The following is a 16,457-nucleotide window of genomic DNA, read 5'->3' as shown; positions in this document are numbered from 1 at the left end:
TTAATATTTCCTTTAGGCTAGCGTCTCTTTTCTCTTAGGATAGTCATATGGGAATTGAACGACTTCTTTGGTTGGATTACAGTCTTTATCCTCATCACCATGATTATCGCTATTAAGTTTTTAGCGTACATTTTTATGATTCAATCTTGGAAATGGTTCTTAAGAGTTTTCGTGATCATTGCCTTAATTGTTTCCTTTTTTCGGGCTTTTACGAGGACATTAGCTTTGTCCTTTCTTTTAACTGCCTGCAAATCAGGACTTAAATTTTATTATCACGTAGCTGAGTGGAAAATCCCTCTCCCTGGACTCTTAGTGAGGCCACATAAGAAGCCTCTGAGGATGTGCTGTCTCATCGTAGAGCTAAGTCGCAGCCCAGGATCTGAGCCGGTTCTCCTCTTTGCCCACAAATTAGTGTAACAGCTCATAAAGACTTGAGCAAAAATCAACCTGCCTTTCCACTCTTTCGCCTCACTGTTTCCTTAGTGTGGCCCAAACTACAAACCAAACCTCATCTCCTCTTGTCTATCAGTTCTTCACCCTTGGCCAGCTGTTCTGGTGGTTCCTTAGTTCTTACCATCAATCTCTAGCAGTTCCTGGGACGCTCTGAGCTAGCACGGACCACTACAAACACATTTCTCATAGGGATCAATGGCATTTCCCAAGAAACAGGAAACTCCTTCACGGAGAACCGAAAGGTAAAACACTGCTGTGAGTTTTCATGTATCCCAATCCATTTTTCTTAGATCATTCCTTCTTCCTTTCCTTCCATCAAGCAGAAGTTATTACATAGAGCTAAATGATGTCATCCTCAGAAGAAACTTCCCTGATGGCTCAGATGGTAAAGCGTCTGCCTACAAGGCAGGAGACCTGGGTTCGATTCCCTGGGTCGGGAAGATCCTCTGGAGAAGGAAATGGCAACCCACCCCAGTACTCTTGCCTGGAAAATCCCGTGGATGGAGGACCATGGTAGGGTATAGTTCATGGGGTCGAAAAGAGTTGGACGCGACTGAGCGACTTCACATCACATCAGAAGAAACAATTCCCAATTACCTAACTTCTAACTTACTCTGTGATTGGGTTACAGTTTCATCTGAAAGCAAAGGAAGATTCTTTGTTCTTTTAAAGTTCTTTTTATCCAGATAATTCTTGCCTAAAACGATGGGAGTTGGCAGAATGGAAATAAGCATAACACAAGATTGCAAATCAACTAAAATCCAACATGATAAAAATAAGTTAAATACCTGAGATGCTTTAAAAAAGAATGAAAATAAGCAAGAAATAATCTCTCTTCTATCAGAGGCAGCAAAGCTGGCTCCCAATTCAAAGAGCAGAACTGGTCTTGTTATTAAGACTTAAAGAGTGCAACGCTTTTGTTACTTAGCTCTGAAAGCACATGATGTGGACCATAAAAATTTTTTTTCGATGTTATGGTTTGCTTTTCAGATTGTAACTGTCATACAGAAATAATGCAAGGCTAAGCAAAGTCAAACCTAGGGTTCTGCAGGGTCAGTTCCAAAAACAGGAGACATGTGGTGTTTTTATTCTGCCATTTAAGGGAGAGGTTCACAGGGTAGCCAAGGGCAGTGCTTACTGTCTCTAGACATTATAAAGAGCTAAGGCACAGGGCTAAAAGTTGAGAGTGAGAGATTAGCACTGATAACTAAGGAAAATGGCCATCTAATAGTCAACAGGAAGTTAGAAAATAGAGAATAGAACCAAAGCCATTCAACTCATTCTGCCATATCGGGTCTTCCCTGGCTGTGACTGCTTTTATCTGGGCGGCCAGTGCTGCACTGGCTCTTTGGCTTCAGCTTCTTAAAGGTGCCACTCAGCACCTGGTAGTTCTTCTGCAGTCAGTTGGTGCTGCTGCATCATCACCACCTTTATCATTGTCATAATCATCATCAAATCAGCAATTCTTTTTCCAGGATGCAAAGCAAATCCTAATTTGCCAGATCCCACGAGACCTAAACTTTCAGTTGGATTTGATAATATCTTGTTTCCTTAGAAGTTTGTCGAGATGGTTTTCTGGAGTTGATACTTTACAGGCTTTCCTGCAGTCAATTTTATATATCATCCACAGAATGTCTGCTACTGAAATCTGGGTACAAATACACCGTGTCCTACAAGCATAAGGAGAGTGTGGAGAGAAGCCATGATATTTACTTGCCACAATCAGTTTGCGCTCATGCAGCGGGAGGTAAGGAAGATGCTTAGGGCAGCAATCCGCAATCTCTTTGGTACAAAGGACCGATTTTGTGGAAGACAGTTTTCCACAGACTGCAGGGTGGGTGTAGACGGGGGAAATGGTTTCAGTTTTGCCCACTGCTCAACTCCTGCGGTGTGGCCCAGTTCCTAACAGACAGTGAACTGGTACCAGTTCATGGCTCGGGGGTTGGGGACCCCTGGGTTGCTGCTGCTGCTGCTAAGTCACTTCAGTCGTGTCCGACTCTGTGTGACCCCATAGGCAGTAGCCCACGAGGCTACCCCATCCCTGGGATTCTCCAGGCAAGAACACTGGAGTGGGTTGCCATTTCCTTCTCCAATGCAGGAAAGTGAAAAGTGAAAAGGAAGTCGCTCTGTCGTGTCCGACTCCTAGCGACCCCATGGACTGCAGCCTACCAGGCTCCTCCATCCATGGGATTTTCCAGGCAAGAGTACTGGAGTGGGTTGCCATTGCCTTCTCCAGACCCGTGGGTTAGGGGATAGGAAAACTGAAATATAGAAAAGTTCCCTCTGCAACATGCAGGCTTTTCCAGGGGGGTAAAAGAAAGATAACTTGGCTCTAGTGGGCACTGTTTCCATATCTTATTACACCATTAAAAAGGACATAGAGTCCCAAAAGAACTTTTAGATCTCATTAGTTTTCTATTCAGTCCTGCCCATCAGTGGCATTAAAAGAGAGCTACACAGGGAACTTCCTGAACCTGATAAGGGTCAACTACCTTGTGACAAGGGTATCCATTCTTACCACTCCTGTTCAATACTGTACTGAAGACAGGACAATTAGGCAAGAGAGAGAAACAGAAGGGATCTAAGCTGAAAAGAAAAAAGACATGCTCTTGTATACAGAAAATCCTAAGGAAGTTACTAAAAAAAAATACTAGAACTAACAAACATATAAGGTTATGGGATACAAGATCAATATACAAATGTCAATATATTTCTATACACTGGCAGTGAACAATGTGAAACTAAGAAAATTTCATTTACAGTAACATAAAAAAAGAATAAAATAGGAAAAATTTAATAAAATAAGTAAAAGATTTGTACACTGAAAACTTTTAAAACATCACTGGAAGAAATTAAAGAAGATCTAAATAAATGGAATCGACACCCTAGGTTCAAGGCTTTCAAGACTCAATATTGTTAAAGTGGTGGTACTCCTTAAATTGATCTACATATTTGATATAATACATATCAAAATTTCAGCTGGACTTTTTGCAGACATTTCCTCACACTCCTCCCATTTCAAAACTTATTACAAAGTTATAGCAATCAAGACAGTGTGATAGTGGCATAAGGACAGACATTTAGATCGACGGAACAAAACTGAGAATGCAAAAATAAAACCCTCATGTGTATGGTCAACTGATTTTCTACAAAGGAGCTAACCAAGACAATTAAAAGGAACAACTAGATATCTACATACAGAAGAAGAATTAAGTTGGATTCTGACCTTGCATTATATAAAATCATTACCTCAGAATGAATCAGAGACCTAAATACAAAAGTTAAAATTACAAAATTCTTAGAAGAAAATATAGGAATAAATCTTTGTGACCATAGATTGTGCAATAGTTTCTTAAATATGACACCCAAAAGCACAAACAACAACAGAAGATAAATTGGACATCATCAAAATTAAAAATTTTGTGCTTCACTTCAACAAAGTAAAAAGAGAACACACAGAATGGAACAAAATATTTGTAAATCACTTATCTGTTAAGGGACTTGTATCAGAATACATAAAGAATTCTTAAAATTTAACAATAAAAATAAATAACCCAATTAAAAATAGGCAAAGGACTTTCTTCAGAGAAGATATACAGTGACCAACAAATGCATGAAAAGATGCTCAACGATGTTTGTCGTTAAGGAAATGCAAATCAAAATCATAATGAGAAATCACTGCAGACTCACTAAGATGGCTATAATCAAAAATTTGGACAATCACAAGTGTCAGCAAGGATGTGGAAAAATTAGAACCCTTATTTTCTATGAGTAGAAATGTAAAATGATGCAGTCTTCTGAAAGACCGTCTCAGTTCCAAAAAAAATTAAACGTAAGACTTAACTATATAATCTGGCAATTCTAGTTGAAATACACATTCACACAAAAACCTGTACACTAATATTCATAATAGCTAAAAAGTGGAAATAACCTAAATGTCCTGATGAATGAATAAGCAAAATGTAGCATATCCATAAACGGAATATTATTTGGCTGTAAAAAGAATGAGTATGAATGAAACTTGAAAGCATTATTCTGAGTGAAAGAAGCCAGACACTGAAGGCCACTTCTTGTATGATTCCATTTATATAAAACGTCCACAGTAGGCAAATCCATAGGGATAGGAATTCGATTAGTAGTTGTTTGGAGAAGGGACACTGGGAAGTGACTATTAATGGGTATGGGGTCTCTCTGGGCTGATAAAAATGTTCTGGAATTTTGGCTGACAATCTCTCTGGGCTGATAAAAATGTTCTGGAATTTTGGCTGACAATTGTACAACTTTGTGAATATACTAAAAACACTGAACTGTATGCTCTGAAAGGGTAAATTTTTTGTTACGTGCATTACATCTCAATAAACCTATTATAAAAAAGAAAGAAAAAAGAGAGAGAGAGAGAAAGGATGAACGGAGGTAAGGAAGGGAGGGAAGGAGGGAAGAAGAAAAATAAAGAGAGCTCTATAGATAGTAATCTGTGATGCTTAGGTCACCATCATCCTTGACAGCTTGAATGCTATCAGGTATTTAGATTTATTAGATTGTCTTTAGTTGTGCTTTTTCTTTCTTTCATTCTTTCTTTTTTAATATTGAGGTTTCAGTCCAAGTCATCCAGCCAAACAGATTCTCAAACATGTGTTTCCAACATATCAGAGTCCCTGGCTCTGGATTCAGCTAAGAAATCATGACCCAATTCATTTTAGCTACAGATTAACAAGCACAGGGGCCTCAAGAAAATAGGTTCCCTTTAGTGCCAGGTTAATTATAATGTTGACTGCAGCCATGAAATTGAAAGATGCTTGCTCCTTGGAAGAAAAGTTATGACCAACCTAGATAGCATATTGAAAAGCAGAGACATTACTTTGCCAACAAAGTTCCATCTAGTCAAAGCTATGGTTTTTCCAGTGGTCATGCATGGATGTGAGAGTTGGACTATAAAGAAAGCTGAGCACTGAAGAATTGATGCTTTTGAACTGTGGTGTTGGAGTAGACTCTTGAGAGTCCCTTGGACTGCAAGGAGATCCAACCAGTCCCTCCTAAAAGGAAATCAGTCCTGAATATTCCTTGGAAGGACTGATGCTGAAGCTGAAACTCCAATACTCTGACCACCTGACGTGAAGACTGACTCATCTGAAAAGACCCTGATTCTGGGAAAGATTGAAGGCGGGAGAAGATGGGGAAGACAGAGGATGAGATGATTGGCTGGCATCACCAACTCAAGGGACACGAGTTTGAGTAAACTCCGGGAGTTGGTGATGGACAGGGAAGCCTGGCGTGCTGTAGTCCATGAGGTCACAAAGAGTCAGACACGACTGAGTGACTGAACTGAACTGAATAATAATAATCAGTGTAAAAGTTAGAATGAATAACAAATGAAATGAAACACACAGACATTCAAACATATCTTGAGGAATGCCCCATTATATCACCATATTAAGAGTTCAGTTCAGTTCAGTCACTCAGTCGTGTCTGACTGTTTGTGACCCCATGGACTGCAGCACGCCAGGCCTCTCTGTCCATCACCAACTCCCGGAGTTTACCCAAACTCGTGTCCATTGAGTTGGTGATGCCATCCAATCATCTCATCCTCTGTCGTCCCCTTCTCCTCCTGCCTTCAATCTTTCCCAGCATCAGGGTTTTTTCAAATGAGTCAGCTCTTTGCATCAGGTGGCCAAAGTATTGGAGTTTCAGCTTCAGAATCAGTCCTTCCAATGAACACTCAGGACTGATTTCCTTTAGGATGGACTGGTTGGATCTCCTTGCAGTCCAAGGGACTCTCAAGAGTCTTAGGAATATAAAAAAAGAGGTGTCCCTGTAGAGTGATTTTGGGTTATGCAGCACCCTTTTGAATTGCTCAAACTGCTTAATAGCATTGACTTTAGCAAGTGTCACAACATCCTTTTGGGTAGCAAGCATTGCGCTAATAGTGCTGTACAACTGCAGGTCAGACAACCAAGGGACACAAGGTTATCACACGTCTAGAAGACAGTTATGCATGAAGTTCAGATGGCCCACCTAACAACGCTTCATCCACACCTGACCCAAGTGGCATCTTCTTGGACTTATCATCTCTCTAACCGATGACGGTTCTGAGTTCCTGTTACTCTGGATTTTCCGAGTGTATCTGCCATTTCCTAAACAGATGGTCAGTATCACACTGTATCACTGTTTTTGATGGTAATAGAAATCACATAGCTAACACTTCCTGAAGAAACTGGATTAGATATTGAAAATTGGACCCTGGGCTTTTTTAAAATTTGATTTCCTGTTTCATTTCCAGAAAGTCACAGGAATATTGACAGTCTATCAAGGGTATTTTGAAATAGATTAAAATCTACATTTGTTACCTGACATATACTCTGAACATTTTAGAAGGACCTATGGGACAAGACATGCTTCTTTTTGATAGCAAAAACAGAGAGGCCAAGAGTACAGCATGGCTTATACATTTTGGGGTTCAGTTTCCTGTGTAAAATAAAAGTTAGGACGAACTCACCTCTTAGGTCCCATGCAGCTGTTTGATTTGGTCATTGTGATGGTGATTTTCTCTGGTCAGCTCAAAACCTGGGCAGGAATACCTATGTAGGGATAGCATTCAGCTTATTTACCAGCATATTCCCCATGCTTAGCACACTGCCTGGCACACAGCACGTGCTTAAAAATATCCTTTGAGTAAACACACATCTGCAGTATTTTGTTTTATAAAATTTTCTCTGACTGCAAAGCATTACAGTTGAAGGTGAATTTAACGTAACAACCTCTCCTAGGAATATATCTGTTGTGTTGCTAATGTGTTGTTTTTTTTTTCCTCCAGATTTCTTTCATTCCTAATTACTCTGACTGACCATTCACAAAAGGGTATTAAGCTTTGAAGATTTCCAAACCCCTCTGGTGAGGGAATATATATAAGTGTTCATATGTTTCTCACTAAATTTTAAAAGGTTATTCGTATCTGCAGTATTTTTTGGCATTTTAACGAATAATAACATATTCATATTACATCAACACTTACTTCATTGTTTTTCCTTTAAAAATTCTTTTTTAAAAATGTCAACATCTTCCCTGGCTTTATTTCGTTCATTAGTTACCAGTGCTGACTCTTTTTTCTGGCCAGTCTTCCTCCAGAAAACTTAGAGGAAGGAGATGACCTATTTGTCTTTGATTTTTGCTTCCAAAGATGCTCCGCCAAAGAACAGAAACTCCTTATAGAATGCATACGCTTCAGGGGCATCTGGCTCTGTCTTTAACTTGACAAAAATAAAATAATAAAGTTACGTTTTTCCTTCACACATTTAAAAGCCAGAAATAGATTCAGACGTACAGTTTTCAATCCATGTGCCAACCTAGCAAGCCGAGCGAAGCAGACGGCAGTGAGCAGGGCCACCTCCAGCCACCCTCGCCCACGCTCTGCCCCACTCCCAGGGCCCAGCCTCCCGCAGCCCAGCCCCGAGCCCACCAGCTGCTCCCATGGCAGCTGCACACTCGCCTCTGGGGCTGTTCCTGAGAGTCCTTAAAACCAGAGCATCGTGGCATGACTGTGGACCAGCTCCTCTGACACCAATGCATTTCTGAAGATTATTTACTCTTCAGGCTCTTCACACTTAACCATCAAGAATGGACTAGGGATGCCCCAGACAGCTGACTGTCTGCGTGATGTCTCGTGCTCAGTCAGTCTCCTCTGAGAACAGAAGTCAAGGACATGTTCTAGGTTCCCAGAGAGACGGACCCGATGTGTGCCTGGGGACATCTATTACTGTGTTTTCACCCTTCAAGGAAGGAAACCTCCCAGGCTTCTGAGAATTTAGAGCCCAGCAGTGTAACATGGTTTTAACTAACAACATACATGATTCACATTTTTTCCTTCGAAAATATAAAATCAGTTCTATTAAGTCTGTTATCACACGAGTTACTGAGTGATAACTCTGGCCTGAGCTGGGCAGATCAGTCTTCCTCACTTGAGTTTGAAATCAAGACAAAATGTTCCTCTCAGTCTGTCCTGGTTTCTCCAACAGAAAAGATGCACCAAGGAACTGTGGATCAACAGTAATGGGGCTGTGCACCCTGAGTCAATAAAAATACCTGCAAAAAAAGAGGAAAGAGAAATCTATAGAGAGAAGAGCAGAGAGGAGAAAGACAGCATGCTCCCCAGCTTCCTCCTGGCTCCCTGGTTTTTGGTTCTAGTCCCTCAGGAGGCAGGGCTGCCTCCACCCTTGGCACACTTCTCTTAAATGCAATGTTAAATCTGTTGTTTAGTCACAAAGTCATGTCTGACTCTTGGCGACCCCATGGCCTGGAGACCGCAAGGCTCCACAATGTTAACAGTCGTTCCTAAAATATTGACTCCACAATTTTCTGACAACAAAGCACAGTTATAGTCCTTTTTATCAAATTCAATTATTCAAACTCTCCACAATTTTACAATATAGACATAATCCTACAATATATCTAAATAGAAAAAGGTATGTTTTTGGTTAAGAATGATACAGAGCATCACTTGCAGCTGTGCTAACCTACCAAATCGCACCGCCTCAAATAAAAAACCACTTAATTCACCAAATATTTATTGGGCAGCTGCTAGCGACTCCATACCAGGTCAAAGGTTGGAGGCTTGAAAACCATTCAGACACAGGGCCTGCCTCCTAGGAGCTCTGGATGTGCTGCTGCTGCTGCCAAGTCGCTTCAGTCGTGTCTGACTCTGTGCGACCCCATAGATGGTGGCCCACCAGGCTCCCCCGTCCCTTATAATTTTAAGTGAACTGCTGCCGCTAAGTCGCTTCAGTCGAGTAAGTTAAATAAGTGCACCACATCTCCCTGAGGCTCACTGGAGAAAGGATTCACTCCCGTTTAACACTGTTTTCAGTGAGCACCTCAGTGTTAAGCAATGATAATCCTAGTTTGCAGATTTCATTTGATTCATATTTCAAGAAGTTAGGCATGAGCATCAGCTACAGAAATCTCAATGTTTAGGGTTTGACCAAAATTCTTTCAAAGATGTTGGATGAGTGTTATAGAGTTCTCGGTGAGGAATAAACAGCATCTTCCAAGATGTTTAGTATCCAACCAGATGAAACAGATCACACACAATTTAACTTCCCTCCTCTGATTGTATAGAATGATACATATCAACTTTGATATGAAGTTGAACTTCTTAACCAGGCTATGTTGACAGTAAAGCAAAGTCCTATTTGTCAAAATTCATCTAGACACTGTCAAAGTCCAGTTATAATATGTTATTTTCAAAGATTAAAGTATAGAAATCTTTATATTAATATTTTTACCACTTTTATGTACTTTTTTATTGATTATGCATTGAGGATTATATGTTACACTTTTAAGTTAATTTGGTGTTTGGAATAGAACTTATAAAAGTAACATCTAACTATAAATTAACACATACTTAATACATAATATTTGCATAATACAGTGAATATTTTCTGACCTAACCCACAAAGCCATTTTATTGCTAGAGTCAAATCTTTATTTTTATAATAATTTTTTTTAGACCTTTACTTGCTCTCTCAGCAGAAGGTTTAACATAAGACTCTCCTCAAATTGTCTGAGACCTCAGGACTTAGTCCAAAGGAAGACAAGGGTGAATTGTGTTTCCAATTCTAGGTCTAGAGGGAAAACTCTGAATTTTTTCACTCGTACATAGTCCACTCTGCAATAATGCCTTTGCTGGTTTTGGCCCCTGCCCAGCTACAGTGAGGCCTTGACCTAGGGATCTGTAGTTACAGTTCTGTTCAAGTCCTTCACATACTCCTCAATAGGTAACCATCTTCCCCTAATGGACAGAATTGGGCCAGGGTGGCTGGGTCCCAAGGACTACATCAAATTAACAGTCTTTGGCACAGTGAAGGAAACCACCACAAAACAAAAAGGCAGCCTATTGAACGGGACAAGATAATTTCAAACACTATATCCAGTAAGGGGTTAACATCTTAAATAATTCATATAACTCAACATTAAAAAACAAACACCAGACTGGGCAAAGGATCTGAGTTGACATTTTTCCGAAGAAGACATACAGATGGCCAACAGTCACCTGAAAAGATGCTCAATATCACTAATGATCAGGGAAATGCAAATCAAAACCAAAATGACATACTACCTCACACCTGTCAGAACGGCTATCGTTAAAAAGAACACAAATAACAAGTGCTGATGAGGATGAGGAGAAAAGGGAAACCCCGTGGGCCGTTGGTGGGCTTGTAAGTTGGTGCAGCCACTATGGAACACAGTGAGGAGGTTCCTCAAAAAAATAAAAAATAAAACTACCATACAATCCAGAAACTCCAATCCTGGGTATTTACCCAAAAAAAAAAAAAAAAAACCAGAACAAAAAAAATACTAAAAAAACAAAGAAAACAAAAATACTAATTCTATAAGAAATACACACATTAACGTTCATAGCAGCATTATTTAAAACAGTCAAGATATGAAAGCAACCTAAGTATCCATTGACAACTGAATGGATAAAGATGTGGTATGTTTACAATGGAATACTACTTAGCCATAAAAAATGAAATCATCTGTGACAACATGGAGGAATCTAGATGGTACCACACTAAGTGACATAAGTCAGAGAAAAGCAAGTACTGTATGATCTCACTTTTATATGTAATCTGAAAAACAAACTGAAAACGGACTCATAGGTACAGAGAATAAACTAGATGGTTGCCAGAAGGGAGGGGAGGTGGGCAACATAGGTGAGGGGGATTAAGCGGTAAAAGCCTCTAGCTATAAAATAAACAAGTCACAGAGATGTAATATGCAGCATAAGGAATACGGTCAATAATATGGCAATAACTTCATATGGAAACAGATGGTTACTAGACTTAACAAGGGGATCATTTTCTAATGTATGCAAATGTCAAACCACTATGCAGTACACTATGTAATATTATATGTTAAGTGTATTTCAATTAACACAGACTATTCAATTCTGCTTTGGAAAATAAGAGAAATGAACGCACAGGGAGAAAAGTAAAATGAAGAATTAAGGGAAATAGCTTATGAGACAGGCAAGTTTTATAAAATATGTAAGATAAGTCAGTAACTTGAGATGTTAGATGTACATAAAGTAAGTATAACGCTTAAATAATGAACTATAATGAACATACCTGGAAACAGATGGAAAGAGCAAGAAATACTTAATAGTCACAATATGCTAAATATGTATGAGGCCATAAATCATCAAACACCCATGGCACACTTAAGATACAGGGGGCACATGAGGAGTTCACTATTTACGAGATTTTAATTCAGCCGACCATTGGCTCCTCACATCCTCTGCACAATGCATACAAGATTAAATCCATAACTGCTCATCAGGCTAATTACAGTGCAGCTGTCAGCCAGAAGCACTTGCTCCCAAACCTGTAAAGCAAGTGTGTGTTTTGACTCCAGGCACCTTCTATGAATTGGGTCACTTTGTTCAAATCTCAACTCTGAATACAGGACTGAGTATTCAGATAGTGTCATCTTATGAGACCCCTACATCATACCTAAAATGTGCTAACCTACCCCATCTCTCTCACCTTGCTTCTTGCTGTGTTTTCAATTGATTTAATAAGCCATGTGATTCAAGCATCTCGTTTTGGTCTGTAAGCCCTTCTGCTTTGTGAGCTCTTGGACAGCTTGCCTGCTGTTATACTTACAGGCTTCCGTTGTAGCAAGGTAATTTCCCACACAACAATAATATTTACAAGTTTTTAGCCTGGATAATAAATGGCATCATCTTGTAGACCTTTATAGCCACTTGCTCATTTATCCTACATCATATTTGTGACATACTCCCATGGAAGTTGTAGATCTATTTATTTTCACAGCTATATCCACTGTATGAATGTATCATAACATGCTCATAAATTCTTATTGATATAATGTAGGTTGTTTCCAGTTTTTAAATACAGCACCCAGTGATGCTGTGATTATTCCTGGGCACATGGAAGAGAGTCGCTCTGAGAATACACCTGGGAGTGCAAATTCTGGGTCAAAGAATTTGCACACCTTTAACTTGATTAAGTATTGCCAAACTTCTCTCCAAGATGATTGTATCAAGTTATACCCTTACCAGAAGAATATGAGTTCCTATGCTCTTAATCCTAGCCAACACTTGGTGTTGTCAGACTTACACACTTTGCTGATCTAATGAATCAACGGACGAACTCTGGTTACAAGTAATAATTCTGGCAATTTAAAAGCCTTGTGGCATTTCCTCATGAGAAAAAAAAATCTGGACACATTTTGTGTCATATTTTTGGACTTTCCTATCCTTTGTTTAAGGCCAAGTAGTTTCCTCTTTATTTTTCTAACTCTGTGAATACCAAAGGAAAAACAACTCTGCAACAGAATTTGTCATTTTTTTTTTTTCCCCATAGGGATTAGGGTTTGGAAGAATACCATGTTGGCTGTTTTATATCACAAAAATAACCCTCTGATTATAAAGGAGCACAAGAAAAAGAATTTAGCAGCACCCATGCAAATCAGTCTAAGTACAAATCAAAACTAAGTACATGACATAATGATGGTGGGTCAGTAGCTGGACAACTATTACTCATAGGCTGAGAATGCACTTATTTAAAAAATTCTAGAAAGTTGCTCCTTGCCCCAGAATATATACCCAAGAGGCTTGTTCCATACCTTAAATCTATTAGAAATTAATTGTACGGGGGTCGAATTTTTTTCATATTCAAGGAACTCCCAAAAAAAAATCTCCAAAAATACAGTTAGTACTTATATATTATCATCACCTTATTTGTCACATTTTTTTCAAAACCACAAAGGAAATGGGATATAGGACCTACAAGCACTATTGGATACAAGACAGAAGCCATCCTCAATTTACTCCTCTCCCTAATCCAGCCATTTGGACAGGTGAGTCTGTGTTCTTCATTTCTTGCTTAAACCTTTTGGATGACTTCACAAGAGCCCCAGCAGTGTTCTCAAAGTGTGGTCGAGGGGTCCCTTTTGACTTCAGATGCCCTAAACTAACTGTTTAAAAAATGCAGATTCCTGAGTCCCAGGCCTTACACTCAGAGTATAAAGCCCTAGAATCTGTGTTTTCAACAAATTACCCAGTTTGATTAAAAAGAAAACTCTTTTACAATTGAGATGGATAGCTCACATTAATTACTGAAATCATAAATACTTAATGATTTAATAAATAATTACAAAGTGAACAGCCACATAACCACAGCCTAAAACAAGAAAGACAGCCTCGCCCGAACTTCAGAAGTACAATACTCCCTTTCCAATCACCTCCCTCTTCCCTAACTGGAACTACTCTTCCAAAGGTTAGCACTCCTACTTTGATTCTTGTACTCAGTGACGCTGAGGACTACAGCAACAGGATAAAGTGCACACTGCTTAGAGTATCATGTGAAGATGCTGCATAATTTGTTCTCTGCAACCTCATCTTCTGCCTCTGTCCTCTTCGCACTTCATTCTGAAGCCACTTGGAATCAGGTTTCATTGCACAGTTACTGCCCTAATTCATTGCTCTTGTTTCCTGCTGTTTCTCTGCCTCAGTACTTGCTGGGGAGTGCCTGTACTTCCTGAGTCTTTCTATTAAATCCATCCTTCAAGACCCACTCCACCGTCACTTTTGTGTAAGCCTCTCCTGACTTTCACCCCTGTGCCTCATCCGAGGCAGAACCTCACTCCTTCCACTGTGTGACTGAGAACATCTTACAATGTAGAACGACTGTTCTTTTACATGTCCATTCCCCTTCTTAGACCAGGAATTAGGACAGAGGTTTATTTGCATATTTTTAAAACTCTCTTTGGTATATAGTACAGGCTTCAGTAGATGATCAATTGTTGCTCAAACAATCTCCAAGTATGCACATCTTTGGAAAAGTGGCACACTGCACAATTAATGCCTCCAGGTATATTTGGATTAGATTATATTCTTCCTTTGCTATTCTTGTTGCTCAATTGCTCAGTTGTGTCCGACTCTTTGCAACCCCATGAACTGCAGCACGCCAGGCTTCCCTGTCTTTCACTATCTCCTGGAGTTTGCTCAAACTCATGTTCTTTGAGTTGATGATGCCATCCAAATATCTCAACCCCTGTCACCCTCTTCTCCTCCCACCCTGTGTTTCCCAGAATCAGGGTCTTTTTCAATGAGTTGGCTCTTCATGTCAAGTGGCCAAAGTATTGGAGCTTCAGCTTCAGCATCAGTCCTTCCAATGAATATTCAGGGTTGATTTCCTTTAGGACTGATTGGTTTGATCTCCTTGCTGTCCAAGGGATGCTCAAACCCCCATCTTCTGCATCCCCTGCATTGCAGGCAGATTCTGTAGCCACTGAGCCATCCACTCGTCAGGAAACAAACCAAGCTCAGACCTCAGGAGAACCCTGGGAGCCTGAGTTGGGGGTGGGGGGTGGTGGTGGTGAAAGCAAGCGAAGGAAGCGGAATGAAATGCAAAGTGGGGCAAGTGGGGGAGCCAGAATGATGTCTAGACCTCAGGGTGGGGTAGGCCATGCAGAGAAAGGAGTGGTCATGCTGCTCCAGGCGGCAGCGGGGAACCAGCCTCACCGGGGTCTTCCTTTCTTCCTCAGACAAGACACCTAGCTGTCAGGCTGCCGTACGGCGTGGAAAGCCCAGACTGCTCTGACTTCTTTACAACATCTTGTCCTGCCTCTAATCGCCCCCCCTCCACTGTTCATCTGCTTCTGCGTGTCCATTCTTGTGTGAAAAATGCCACCTTATAAGTAACCTATTTCTTGACCTTAGCATACAGGGAAGGTGGAGCATTCCGTCCTTCAAAACTCCTGCCCATCCACAGTATGTGCGAGGAGGAGTGGAGGGCGACCACAAGGGACAGAGGGGCCTTGTGCAGCTGCCCTGGCGTGCAGAGGGTCTGGATCGTACGCATCTGGGCAGCCTGCACGGGGACCTTCTCAGCAATGTAGATAGTCCTTACGCAAATGATCCACGACTGTTAGGCAAACTGAGAGGCTGGAAGGACGGGCGTGAGAATGACTCAAAGTGCATATAATCCAGAAAAGATACTGTCAGACAAAATGCAGATCTGTTATATCAGAAAGTAGTCTGAAAGGGAGCCAACACTGCCAGTTTGATCCCTGGGACGGGGGTAGGAGTGGCTTTGAGCATAGAGAGGGTCAAGGTCAGTGTGGAGGCAGCACTCTTGGGAGATGGTTGCTTGTGAAATGAAGGAAGAGTGGAGTCCTGAGAACGGCAGACTTCGGGAGACTGGGCTCCTCTTTCCTCCCCTAAAGGACCACGCAGTCTGCAGAAGGGTCCCAGCAGTACTGCACCAGTACTGTGGCTGGAGGGCCCAGTTCACTGCAGCAAAACAGGGGCAGCGAGACACGGGGACACCAGAGGCTGCCCAGAAGCCAATTTTGTCCGTTTGGCTGTGGAAGCCCAGTGGAAGAATTACCAAAGTCCCGAAGCTGCATACGTTCCTGGAGTAGGGGCACCTTCAAGAAGGTACAAGTTTATACCTGCCTTAAAGATTAATCAGAAAAAGAAAAGAGGTATGACTGTAACATCAGATTAAAGCTGCTCCTAATGTTATAAATATATAAATGGTATACACACACACACACACACACACACACACACACACACACGGCTTCCCTCGTAGCTCAGTTAGTAAAGAATCTGCCTGCAATGCAGGAGACTGGGTTGGATTTGATTCCTGGGTTGGGAAGATCCCCTGGAGAAGAAAATGGCAACCCACTCCAGTATTCTTGCCTGGAGAATCCCACAGACAGAGGAGCCTGGAAGGCTACAGTCCATGGGGTCACAAGAGTTGAGCACAACTTAGCGACTAAACCACCATACCCACACACACACACACACACACACACACACACACACACACATATATATATACCAGACTGGGCTTCCCCAGTGGCTCAGAATATATATCATACATTCACATCTCACACATGGTAGGCTCTCAATATACAGTTCAGTATAGACAACTAATATCATACGAAGTGCTCCATACATACATGTTCACTGCATA

Source organism: Bos taurus, chromosome 2, assembly GCF_002263795.3.
Source record: "Bos taurus isolate L1 Dominette 01449 registration number 42190680 breed Hereford chromosome 2, ARS-UCD2.0, whole genome shotgun sequence".
Classification (NCBI taxonomy): Eukaryota; Metazoa; Chordata; class Mammalia; order Artiodactyla; family Bovidae; genus Bos; species Bos taurus.
This window is presented reverse-complemented; position numbering follows the sequence as displayed.